This window comes from Bidens hawaiensis, unplaced genomic scaffold, assembly GCF_021521415.1.
Source record: "Bidens hawaiensis isolate Kalapana, Puna unplaced genomic scaffold, B.hawaiensis_p1.1 tig00005959_1, whole genome shotgun sequence".
In the NCBI taxonomy this organism is placed as follows: domain Eukaryota; kingdom Viridiplantae; phylum Streptophyta; class Magnoliopsida; order Asterales; family Asteraceae; genus Bidens; species Bidens hawaiensis.
In genome coordinates this window covers 1,220,539-1,234,661 of record NW_027491394.1, presented here as the reverse complement: position 1 = coordinate 1,234,661, position 14,123 = coordinate 1,220,539, and positions in this window count along the sequence as shown.

Here is a 14,123-nt window from a genome sequence, read left to right as displayed (position 1 = left end):
TAAACTTCTCACAAAACAGTGAGCTTTCGTATGTTAAACGTGTGTTCAAGTACGACTCTACTCGTTTACACCCTTACTTGTAAAAGGTTGAATTCCAAGTTAGCTAGTAGTTATTTGGTTGTTTAGTACGTATTTTGCACGGGGCCTAGCTCTCAAGTTTATGTGCCAAGAAACTAGGACACATGCTCACTTTTTCTTGCTTTTTTTTTTTTTAGTTTCCAACTTACGTGCACTCATAAAAAACACAAGCAATATATCCTACGAGCCTAGCTATGAGGGGACAAGTCCTATCTCAACTCACAAACATAATTAATGATCCAAGTCGGATTCAATTATGTAAAAGGTATCTTGAAGCATTGTGTTTGGGGAATTCAAATATCTTGAAGCATAATATATGACACAAAAGTTAACAACATTTGAAATGATGATCAATACAATATCAAGAAACACATCACATTTACATGAATCCATAAGATTTCAAATTTTGAGAGCGCACATAAAAGTGATATAAAAAGATATGAAACCGATCTAATGGCCAGCACCAGGGCTGTGACCCGGCATTGTGGGGCGAAAAGCGTTCACCGTCACTTCAACTGGCAATTGGTTTGGACTTTTGGCAGTGTTTTCTTTGGCACATCTTGAGGTTGCATTAGTAGTTTGGAACACTACATTAGCAAGGCATAGCGTGAGTAACAAGTAACAGAAACACATTTTACTCAATCGTGCCATTTGAAATTGTAGGAGGTGAAAGTAGTCTATTGAGAAAACTGAACCCTTGATGAAAGGAAGAAGATATGGCTCTTTATATGGTCATATGATCGATGGTTTTATAGGGGTAGGGGATGGGGTGTTGAGGAAAGGTAAAAGGTAGAATGGCTCCAATTATGGGATTTGGTGATATAAACAAGCACTAGATTTGCTCTTCAATGTGGTGGGATTTTGGTAGTTAATTTTTTAAAGTCGAATTTCTTTTAAATTTCGTTGTACGTGGGCTTGAACTCAAGATTTCACCCTTTCAAACCCAATGTTTAAATTATATAACTTTGTTGTCTTTGCCAATTCACTACCAACCCCGTTGATAGTTTGATAGTTAATTCACTTAATTGATGAGTGTTAGTCTAAACTTATCCCCTTTTTTACTTGTCATACTTCTCTTTTAAACTTTTAATTCTTTTAAAAATTTTATTTGATATTTTAGCCCTGTAACTTTTTTATTTTTATAGTTTCCTTTGAAATATTAAATTAAAAACTATAACTAATTTTTATTTATTTTTTTCACCTCACTTTGAATGGATAAATGCTGTGATTTATTTTTCCGATTAAACTAATTTTTTTTAAATGCTTTGCTATTTAATGTTTTCACATTTTCAACTATAAAACTATTTGTGTGTTAAGAATACAAATTATCAAATCTGTGAGTTTTTTCCGAATAAACAACCTTTTAAAAAGAAGGTCAACTATGTCTAAAATCTATTTAAAAAATACTCTTTAAAAAAATATAGAAAAAATGTATTTTAAAATAATAAAAAAATGCTTATTTAAATAAGGAAAATAATATTTTTGTTATTCTAAGAAAATAAAAAATCATTTTAATAAATATATAAAAAGGTAAAAGAGAGAATCTTAAAAATGTGTTTTAACTAAATTATAATAAAAGATAACAAAAATGACAAAGAAAAATTAAAAATGTTTGAACCATATTAATGTAAAATTATAGGGAAGGTGTATGTTTAGTAAAACGAGAGAGATAGAGAGAGAGAGGGAGAGAGACGGAGAGGGAGAGGTATGTTTAGCAACACCCGATTGATAATTAGGAATATTAGATAGTATATATTTATGCTATAAGATCTAGGGGTTGAATGCATATAAGACCATTCGTTGTGGTTACCCATAGGAGGCGTCATCTAGCCACCTCACCCGTTAAAGGGGCCGCCAAACCACTCTGAAAAACATTCCGACACTACTAATAAACAATTACTTTTTTTCTATATATAAATCTAGTTAACCCACAATGTATTTGTTAAAGGGTGGACTAATTAAAATCCATTAACTGCGTAACAGTGATATGACGTTGATGTGCCGCTTTAATTAGCCTTTTGTAAGTTTAACCACAACACATAGTTTAATAGATCTAATTAGTAACTAAGCTAGTTATTAATTTTATAATTGGTACTAGTTAGTCTAGTTAATTCTAAATATTAAGATATGTTATATATTAATAGTGCTTAATTACTATATCATTTTGTATATTTAAGAGTTTTCTTTTAAAAAAGATTATAGTTTTAAAAAATCAATAGTTAGTAAATAAGATGGTCACGTCTCTAGGATGATAGACCGTTTGTTTTCACTTTTTAGGAAATACGCATCATGTTCATGTCAAATCTTGAATTTTAATTTTATTTAAAAAAATGTCTTCCTATCAACACAACAAGCTTGCACTGTTGTACCTTGTATGACTTGTATCAAACTGCTTTTCTTTTCTTTTCTTTTTTTTCTATTTAAAAAATGTTTATTTTATAATATATCGTACAATGTCTATACTTTACATTTAGCAAACATCATGGAAACATTGTAGGATATAAATCTAGGTTCGTGGTCGACAAAAGCCTGTCAAAATAAAAGGCATTGTTCATCTCCATATAACCAAACACCAACAAACCACTTATTATGATTAGCTCGAACTATCCAAACATATACAACGTCAATCGTGTTTCAATGCAACTTTCCGCTTTTTTTCTTTCTATCTTTATGTTCCTGTTGATTTGATATTTTTGCGTTTTCAAGTCCTGAATAATTCGAGCTTTGCTCGGTTAATTAAATTAAACAAAAGTTTTGAGCTATATAAAAAACTCGACTTCGAGTAATTTATTATTTGATAAATATTTATCTATTTCATTTATACATATATTATTGATATATAGTTATAATTTTATATATCATAAAACATATATTGTTTACTTATTTAATCATAAATTATATATAGCATTGTGGCAACATGTATTCTTTTTTATAACAATTCGTATTTAATTTTATCAACACTAAAATTTCACAAAAGGATCCAATCACAATAGAGATGCTGGTAAGCGGACAATAAGTTACGTCACCAGGGCCGTCTTAGAGCATGTGCGGGCTAGGCAATCGTGCAAGGCCCATCGAGGTTTGAGGCCCATAAGTTTTTAACTTCTTTGAATATATTTCATATATTATATGAGTTTTTAATTTATTTTAATATATTTCGAGGCCCATTTTTATAGTTCGTGCAAGGCCCATGACAACCACCATGCTCTTAGAGACAGCCTTGTACGTCACAACACTAGCAATTACAATAGAGAGACAGATAAGCGGACAACAAGCTGTGTCACAACTCCCTTTCAATTGACACTAAAATTTTACAAAAGGATCCATTGTATTCTGGATTTATAAAATAAAACATGTTATATTTATATAAAAATATGCCATTTAAACTCGTGAGTTTAGTCAAACTCGGTTTGTTAAACTCGAGCTTGAGCTCGTTTATTAAATAAGCCTCACTTTAGGCTTTATTAACACTAGCTTGATTCATGCTTTTAACGAGTTTACTTGAATAATTCACGAATGTTTGGGTTCGTTACATCCATAGAAGCTAGAAATGTTGCAACACCTCTAAGAACTTACTATATTAAATCATTTGTCAGCACATTCATTGGACGAGTTTTTAGATATTTTCATAGAATCACAGTGCTGAAGATATATCCAAAGTGAACCAGATGAGACCTTTTGATGATTTGAAAAGATATCATTAGTTTCTCATACTTTGGATACATTATTGATTAAGCTTTTGTTTCATATTGCCAAAGCTTTTGTTTCATTAAACAAAAAACAAAAAAAAACAAAACAAAACTAGGGTAATAGTTTTGAGAGTACGTAAAAATTGAAGAATTTTTCATGATGCGTTCTTTTATAAACTTATAATTAGAATCAAACATTTAGAAATTTTAAGATAGAGTCAATGATAAGTTATTCACCAGACTAGTGCTTACAACTACGTACTAATATGACAGCAATATTGATCCCTTAACTAAATGTACGAATGCAAAATATGGGAAAAACATGTTATACGTACAATTTTAACTATGCTTTATCATTATACAGTTATTAAAGTCATTAAAGATTTTTTTTACTATTAAAACACTCTTTGTCAAGCCAAATACAGGTGAGCGTCAGACCTCTGGTGCGAAATTTGTTAGGGCTGAGGATGAGAACGTAGGGTTGTTGATATCTACATTGCACGTAAGGTGAATGGTTGGGTAAGAATGCTTGCTTTTGTGCATTTCTTGAAGGCTGACTGGTGACCTGAGCCAGTCTTGAGGATTAATTAAATGCCCTATACGAGCCAAAAAATATGCCCTTAGGCCCGAACGAACCATATAAACTATTTTTTTAAATGTTGATTAATATTATAGCAATAAACATAGCAAAATCATAGCATTAATGTTATAGAAACCTACCTTTTACGTTTTTGTCATGTGTTTTGAGGCGTATAGATCGTCTCAGTATGTTGTTTTACATGTTTTATATGCCTTAGCTTCAAGAAATGCGTGTTATATATGCTAGTTGAGGTGATTAATTCGATCATAGGAAAGATATATATATATATAGTCTCATACTGTCTAAATGTTTATGAATTAATCCTAAGAAAACGATATGTGCATTGTCTCTATATGTAATATGTATAAGTATGAATGAATGTATAATGTATATCCGGAGAAGTATGGATCAATAATAGGAAAAGAAATATTGTCTCAACCACGTTATCAGATACCCTTATGAAACCGTTTATTGATTCTATAATTTTATTTGTTGGTTAAGAATTTCGATATTATGTTATTTCAATTTCTTATTAAAGTTTTAAAACGACTGATCCAAGTTACAAGTTGATACGTGACAAGTTGCAAGTTATGTTATTAGTTAAAAGTTTATAAGTTATGACATCTTTAATTTCATTATCCTTCCACTAAGCATTTCGCTTGCTTTTGTTTAGTTTTCAGGGTTAACGGTAATAATTGATCAAGGGCTCGAGAGATTTAACAAATCAAGGTATTATTAAAGAAATAAAAATGATGTTAATTTGTATCGTACTTTTAATTTAATTGTAAATGTAATGTTTTATTTTTAATGGAAATTTACGTATTAAATTTTAGTTTACTGTATAAGTACAATGTAGATAGAATCATGACAGCAAAGCCTGGAAATTGAATCAAGGCCACGGTTTGATTGCTAATACCATCAGTACAGTGTAGGTAACAGTGTAGATAGAATCACAGTGCCGTCAAAATACTTTCTTTATACTAGTCAGAGTTGCTGAAGCCGAAGATTAGGGCTGTGTGGAACCAAGAGGGTGGCAAGAAGAAGATTGACAAAGCCGTGCTTTGAAATCGCTATACAAGTGAATGACTGAAGCCGAGAAATCCATCATCAAAGGAAGAAAATGCCAGAAGGGGAAGCAAGCAAAGCAAACACTACTGAAAAGGGAAATAAGCAAAGCAAAAATACCATAAGGGGAAGTGAGCATAACAAAAGAGATCATAAGTTGGTCTCGTTAACTTGAATTTGGATTCAATTCGGAATGTTCAGATGGACACCGAGGAAGCAGTTCAAGACCTTGTGAAAGAAAAAAAGGCGACTACTCATAGCATAGAGCCGGTGAAACAAAGGTCCGAACAAAGAAGCTCTTCGCTATCAAAAATCTGTTAAGATATGGAATTCAAAGTGATTTTTCATTAACAAAGAATGTCTATATATACAAGGATGGATGCTCAATTACCGGAACTAATTGGTAAACTGAGATCCTAACTCTATGCAACTAATTTGACTAATACTAATTTAGATCCTATTTCTATGCTAACCGATTGACTAATAATATACAAAATAATGATAATAATAATAAACTAATTTAAGTGGTTAACATGCCCCCTCAGTCTGAGCAGTAGGAGAACGAATGCACAGGCTGGATCTGAAATGTGTGAACAGTTGACGCGGTAACCCTTTTGTGAAGATATCTGCATACTGAAAGTCAGTGGGAACATGCAGAACTCGAACTGCGCCTATACGAACGTTTTCTCTTACGAAGTGAATGTCAAGTTCTACGTGTTGTGTACGTTGATGTTGCACGGGATTCTCATATAAGTATATTGCCGTTATGTTATCGCAATACACAATCGTCGCCTTGCGAGTGGGGACCAATAATTCTAGCAACAAGTTTCGAAGCCAACTCGTTTCGGTAACTGCATTTGCGACCCCACGGTATTGGGCCTCGGCGCTTGATCGCAAAACTGTAGGTTGTCGTTTGGACGACCAAGAAACCAAGTTGTCTCCTAAGAAGACACAATAGCCCGAAGTTGATCTGCGTGAGTCAGGGCATCCCCCCCAATTCGCATCAGAGTAGGCAGTGAGTTGCGTGGATTTAGAAGGGTTGATACGAACACCGAAGTCAATCGTACCCTTTACATACCGAAGGACACGTTTGAGGAAGTGCAAGTGGGGTTCGCGTGGCTAGTGCATGAACAAACAAATTTGTTGAAAGGCGTATGTGAGATCAGGCCTTGTAATCGTTAAATATTGCAACGCTCCTGCTAGTTTGCGATACAAAGAGCCATCCGATAAGAGTTTACCTGTAGATGAACTTAATTTTGATGCAGTGTCACATGGTGTTGAGGCAGGTTTTCAATCAAGCATGTGTCCTCATTTGAGTATGTCAACGACGCAAGAAGATTGTGAGAGGAACAAGCCGCCACTTTTCTTGGTTACAGAAATTCCAAGAAAATGATGTAGTTCACTTAGGTCTGTCATTACGAATTATGAGGATAATCTTTTGATAACCCGTTGAAGAAGTGTGTTGTCAGATGCCGTGAGAATGATATCGTCAACGCATAGTAATAAGTAGGCAAATCTGGTTACCTTGGTGGTACACAAAAAGAGAATTCTCACTGATGGTCCTATGAAATCCACACTTGGTAATGTATGTTGCAAACCTTTCATACTGTAGGTCCTCTAGATGGATCTCAAGACTTGACTCGGATCAATACGTGTTGTTGGTTAGCGGAAATCACCAACGACACTCGGATCTCGGATCTTAGTTTGTTTATGTAAAAGAGAGAAAAAAAGGAAAAGTGGAGAGAGAACTTTTTATTTCCTAGAGTTGTGAAAGAGTTAGAAAGGTAGAGAAATGGGTAAGTGGCCCTTTTATAGGGTCCCATTTCTCCAATACATACAAAATAAACGTACAAACTAAACGTACCGAGTATGTACTACACCGACTAAATGCAAACTAAAACGACATATACAATCCTAAAAACAATATATAATATTGGCCCTACAATCTCCCTCTAGGATTGAGTATGTCGAGGAACCTTCGTCAAGTTCTTTGCTTCGTCTTTATTTCTTAAAACTAGTACTTGTCTTGATCCTGTAGCTTGAACCAGATTGGATCTTGGACAAATCTTTATTTTCCGTTCTTATCTTATTTTCTGGGAAGGATCAGCAACAGTAAATTTTAGAAACATCAGATGCGGGAGGCTCGACATCTATTTTCTTTTGTTGACTTTCTTGAGCCGACTAGTTTCTTTCCTTTTCTTCAGATATAATCAGTTCCTTTTTAGGTTCAACCACCAACTTTCATGTTCTCGTTTTCTTTGAAGTGCTTCAACATCTACAACTCCAAGCAGACTTGATCTTGATCTACTTGTCCATGTATAACTGCACAAAACTTAGAACGAATAAGATTCGTTCACAGACCCTCTCGAGGGTCAAAGAAGAATTTGTTCACAGACCCTCCCAATTTCAGTCTCTCAACTTGTAAATGATTTGTTTAAGTCCCAGATTTTCAACGAACTTTGCATGAATGACCTTGACAACAAAACACATGATTTTGAATGAAACAAAGTTTAACAAAATATGTACGAACATAATAAAAGTATAAAATATTTTTGGCATTTTCATATATTTTAAAAATAACGAAAATATATACATAACATTTTGAAGTTGAAACTAAAATAAAACAAAATCAAAATAAACATTAAAAGATAGGAGTAAAGATGAAATTAATACTATATATCAATAATATTTACAGAATTTTCTAACGATTTTAATATTTTTGTGAGAAAGATCACAACATGGAATCATATTGATTTACAAAGCCCTAGATCGCGTTTCCATTTTGATATTATTATGTCACAATTTCATCACCGACTGTAGATGTCGTCCATTTGTTTAACCTGACAAGTGTTTTGATGCCAAAGTGATACGTTTAAAGTACAATTAGGCACGGTGCTTATGTGGTCCCCACTTAATCAGACATGTTACTGATTCCATCATATCTCGGGCTTACTTTGTGTTGACATATCACTTCAACTTGACTTAAACCTTTCTTATTTGATCACAGTACTCTTATTAACATACTTGACACTTTATGCTTTATTTTTACACACTTGACTCAATCTAGAAAGATTAAAGAAAGCAGAAGATTCAGGGCCTTAATAGTCAGGTCTTGTATGACTACAAACAGAGAAAGTCCAAGGCTTGAATCAAAATAAATGAAGAAACAAAGAAGAAGTTAAAATCCTAAGATAGACTCTTTTTCGACTCTTTTTCTTGATTTTTCTTTTGTTTTTATGTTTTTCTTTTTCTTTTCTTGACTCTTTTTCTTTTTTCTTTTTTTTTTGACTCAAAGAAAAATAAAAAATTGACACATATTTCATCAGACAACTGTGATCAGGTAAAGAGAGACTTGGGTATGACATGTATAATTACAATTCTGCCTTCATGAATATGACTTCACAGAATCATGCAACCGCTTCATAATCGTATATCCACTAGTACCGGCAGGAATTTAGGTTTATATCACCCGACACTTACTTGTTTGTCAAGCCTATCTACACATCTTTGAGTGATTTTGTAGACTTTTGATCTACTCTTTTCATGCGCTAGGATCATTGCATATCAATGTACTATCATTTTCCAATGGTCGGATCAATTTCTCAAAATTTGAAAATTTTAATTATCCGACTCCCTCTAAGCAGGAGCTCCCTCTAAACGGGACAATTCCTTTTAGATTTTCTTAAAAGTAATATAAAATCTTTTTGGTAAATCAAATGATTTGTTTTTTGCTTTTGTAAGACCCCGAATCCCGGGAATCCTACAGTTGGTAATCACATCCATAATTTCACAAAAATTTAATACCCAAAAATTCTTTGTATTTAAAACCAGTTCAGAGTAAATAACAGCGGAAAAGTTTAAGTATTAAAAATCCCAAAACACGGGTACAGGTGTCCAAAATCAATTGTAAATAAAGTATTCGTTTTATTTGAAATCCTTGACCAGAAATGCCTTCAACCTCCCGAGTAGCATCCAACACGTCCAAGCGGTAGCATCCACTTCTTTAACCTGAAAGTCAATCTGACATACACACAAAGTCAGCTTGAGCTGAGTGAGTTCAAGTTTTCATAAACAATAATTCATACTTGATTTCAAAGTTATAGTTATAAACAATAAAAAGGATAAAAAAATAAAATAAATAATATAATTCACCAAGTAATACATTCATCGTCCAACACACGTACACGGGCTTCTCCACCACGAGTCAAGACTCGAGTAATATATTTGACCCGGACGCGGTAAGACCTAAGCATGTGACACGAGCCTCTCCACCACGGGTCAAACCCGAGTAATATATTTGACTCGGTCACAGCTCAACATTCCAAGCACGTGATACGGGCCTCTCCACCATGGGTACAACCCGAGTAATATATTTGAACCGATCGCGGCTCAACATTCCAAGCACGTGATACAGGCCTCTCCATCACGGGTACAACCCGAGTAATATATTTGACCCGATCGCGGATCAACATTCAACGGGCCTCTCCACCACGGGATTTTAAAACCCGAGTAATATATTTGACCCGCCAAAATGATGATCACATCACACGGGCCTCTCCACCACGGATACAACCCGAGTAATATATTTGACCCGGCCGTGAATCACCATGCACACACACATCAATAAGCCTACTCACATGTAACTTCAAAGGATACAAGACCATAAACGAGTCTAAAATATCCTAAAGCATATAAAATAATTCAAATATAACTTTCCAAATGCACAATCATGAGTGAGACCATGTAGTACCATTCAAATAGTTGTAACGGGTAAAATCGTATAAAATTGGATTTCGGTGTGTATGCTAGCCCAAAACGTAAAAGAGTAAAAAGGGCATCATGAATTCACCTGAGGTCAACCAAACACCAGCAATGAGCTAAGGACTCCCTAAGTACTCACTCACAAGCAAGGGCCTGCAAATTACACGCAACGCGTCACTAAACTGGACCGTCAGAACACTCTTGCCTAATGGGCCGTTCAAGCCCAACACTTTGGCCTAAGGCCCAACACTTGGCCCAAGGCCCAACCACTTGGCCCAAGGCCTAATACTTTGGCCCAAGGCCCAACAACTTGGCCCAAGGCCCAACACTTTGGCCCAAGGCCCAACCACTTGGCCCAAGGCCCAATACTTTGGCCCAAGGCCCAAACCCAATTACTTTACCTCAGCCCCCAAAACCTTTCAACTAACCAAATCCACCCTACGATTATGGCCGGGGCTAACCATGATGCACAACTTACCCGCCGGTAATCAAATCGAGTCGAATACGCGCGTAATAAATCTTAAAACAAATTGTCAAACGAATCAGCCCCAAATGGACCAAATTCCCATCTTAACCTTTTCTTACATCAAAATTATGTCACCCGAGTTGATAGGGTTAACGGTTCCTTTTTACAACTTACAATTTAACATTTAAACGAAAATTCGCGCACCTCCGACTCGATTGACCAATCACCAACCAAAACAGCCTCGAGTATCAAATTTTAATTTTCCCACAGCCCTTAGACCCCCTAGGGCTGTACAAACTGATTCGGTCGGTCATCTGATCGATTAACGCATCAAACTCAACAATTGCCGATCCTACACCTGATAAACCCTAGTTTTCGAACTAAAATCGATTGACCGACCTAAACACCTCCATTGGCCATGAAATTATAATATGATGTACATGCCATACCTAGTGGGATTTTGATGCGAAAACCTCACTCAAAATAGCCCCGGAAAAGCTTAATTGGACAGCCACCCGGTTAGCCTACAACAAGACGTTTTTCGATCAATACGCGCAATATAAAGGTAGTTTAAGGTGTAAAAGACTAGCATGGGTGTAGGACCAACCTTTAATTGAAGTTTCACGCTTGGAAATGGCTGCAAAAAAATAAAATCGAAGCTGTAGGTGCTGCTCCTTGTGCCGATCGGAAGTCATAGAGGGGCTAGGGTTTTGATTTTGATTATAATATAAAATGTTACATTATGGCCCTTCCAAGTTGAAAATTGCGACACTAGAATGAAACTTAAGTAATTCAACTTATGGGCTCGTCTAGGTGGCCCCCGAAGATTCAAGATGAGTCCCGGTAGAAAATAGAATTTACAAGGCATAAGCATCATTTTCTTTTCTCAACGAAATTTTACGGGCGTTACAGCTTTTCTTAAGATGAATTGAAAATCTTTTTGGTGAGTTAAACTTAACTCATTTTCTCCCTCTAAAATTGTGACATATTTTGAAAAATATTTACAATTTTAAAACAAAAGGATAGATAGGTTGTTTTAATCAAAATTGATCACGCCGAGCGATTCGACAAGAAATTCAAACCGGGCATGATCGATGGCTTTAGTGAAAAGGTCAGCAAAGTTGTTGTCAGATAGACTATCTTAAGCATGTATTATCACATTGTATAACAAAGTTGAAGAGATTCAAACCGAGATCCAACAGCTGATGCTGGATCCATCACTTGAGAGAAGCAGTTGGACGAGGTTGGTTTGAGAAACGCTCGAAAAGTTGTTGTTGAACCATTTAAACAAGGCTTCCCTTCCATGAAGTTTTTCATCCCATGTCGCTTATGAAAGACTCGAATCCGCCATCAAATGGTTTAGCATCAAATAGCAAGGGTTCGTCTCCCATCATATGCCGGGTGCAATCACTATCTAAGTACCTAATACTATTTATAGTCCTCCTTGATTGACCCTGCGTGCACTAAGCATTCAAGTAGACATGGGTTCCCGGGATACTTTTGTCCCGAGAAGGTCAACCGTAAATCGACCAAACTTGATTTTATTTCCTGAAAACCATTTATTTCTTGGTGGAGCCTCACTTGATGAAGAACAGTCCTTAAGAATCCAAGCAAAAACTTGTTCCTTGGTTTTGGAAATTTTGGACTTTTCTTTTCTTGATTTTAAAACTGTTTTTGGTGAATCATCAGACTTTATAGTCTTAGGATCCTTTTTGATTTTATTCTTCTTGGTTTTCCAAAAAGGTTTCTTTTTGTGTTTTACTTTATTTACTTTGGATCTCACATCCATTTCACTGGGTTCACTATCAGCTTGATCAGTCCTTGAATCAGGGCTACTAAAAGCTCCTTTTGGGGACTGACTAAGCCGCCTTTGAATATCAAGCTGTTGCTTGAACCAGTGCTTGCAATGTCTTGCAAGGTAAGAAGAGTGACCACACACAAAACAACACTTTCTCCTGGGAGTGCTAAAGAACTCATCTGAACTATAATGTGGTTGGTGTGGTGGGAAAGGTGATCATTGGAAAGGAACATGATTATAAAACACATTTGTGTAATATGGATCAACAAAATTTTGTTGATAATGACCATAGTAGTTGTTGTCACAGAAGTTGTATGGCTGAGGATTTCTAAATTGATTGGTTGTTTGAGAAAATGATCGTTTATTTGGTGGAACATATTTACACGACGTACTTGTCTTTTCATTTTCAAAAACTTTGTTTTTACTTGAATTATCCTCAGTCTCACAACTTGAAGATGAACAACTTGATATGTTCACCTCAACAGGCCTACTTTCGTTGACACATTTTTCAACAAAAGTTTCATCACAAACGGTTTCATAATCTAAGTTAGAAGAAGAGCATTCATTTTCATTGCAAACGTTTGTACAACTATCATCACTTGAATTTTCACAAAATACATAATTTGACCCTGACTTTAAACTTCCCAACATGGATTCACAAACTGGATTGTTAATAGTTTTGGTTAGATCCACACATGATTCAAAACGTGGTTCTAACTTTCTTTTTAGCTTACAACCTAGGTTAACCGTCCCACATTCACCACCATTTACATCACCTGCTACACAAGACACATTGATGTCAGATTTATCAGATGATGGGACTGGAGCTGCAGTTTGAGAGACAGCAGGAACAAATTTCACAGGCTTTGGTATTCTACCAACCCCGTATTCCATTTATTCCTCTGGAAAAGTACTATAGCTAAAGTGTAGCAAACTAGTGTAATTATCATTCATTGGTGGAGGCACCGCTGAATAATCATATCCTAGCCCCACTTTAACTTTAGTACTTCTCTGGGCTCCAATAAGATCATCTAATTTCTTAGATGATGCTTCAAATCTTTCAACTTGCTTTTCTTTTTCCTTTTTGTCAGAAACTTCAAGTTTTAACTTTTCAATTTCATCTTCTAAATCAGTAATTATGTTTTTATAATAAATAACATTATGCTCTTTTTGAAAAATTTTAAGTTTAAGATTTGCTACATCATCATGATGGTTTTAATCTTTTCAACGTAGATCTTGTCAGCTTTTACATATTCAGCATTTAATTGACGAAGTTTTGCATTTTCTTTCAAAACTTCGTCCTAAAGATATCTATAATATGTAACCTTATTTACGCAAGCTTGAGGGCACAGATTGTGATTTACCTCATCGACTGGTGATGTGTCGGGAATGATAGGACATGCATGACTACTTTTACAAGCAGCACTTGTCCAAACTTTATTACTTGACCTAACTTTATTTTCTTTGGACTGATTGTTAATTTGGAGCTTATCTTCCATTATTTCAAAAGATTTGATGGTAGAAGCCAACTCTGAGAGTGTCATGGTATACAGGTTTGTGATTCTCTTTATGGTAACAACATTGACGCTCCATGTATAAGGCAGTGAATTCAACAGCTTGAGGTTGATTTCAGAGTTCGTGATGTTGACACTAGCAGCTCTGATTCTTACCATCAACTTTTCAAAC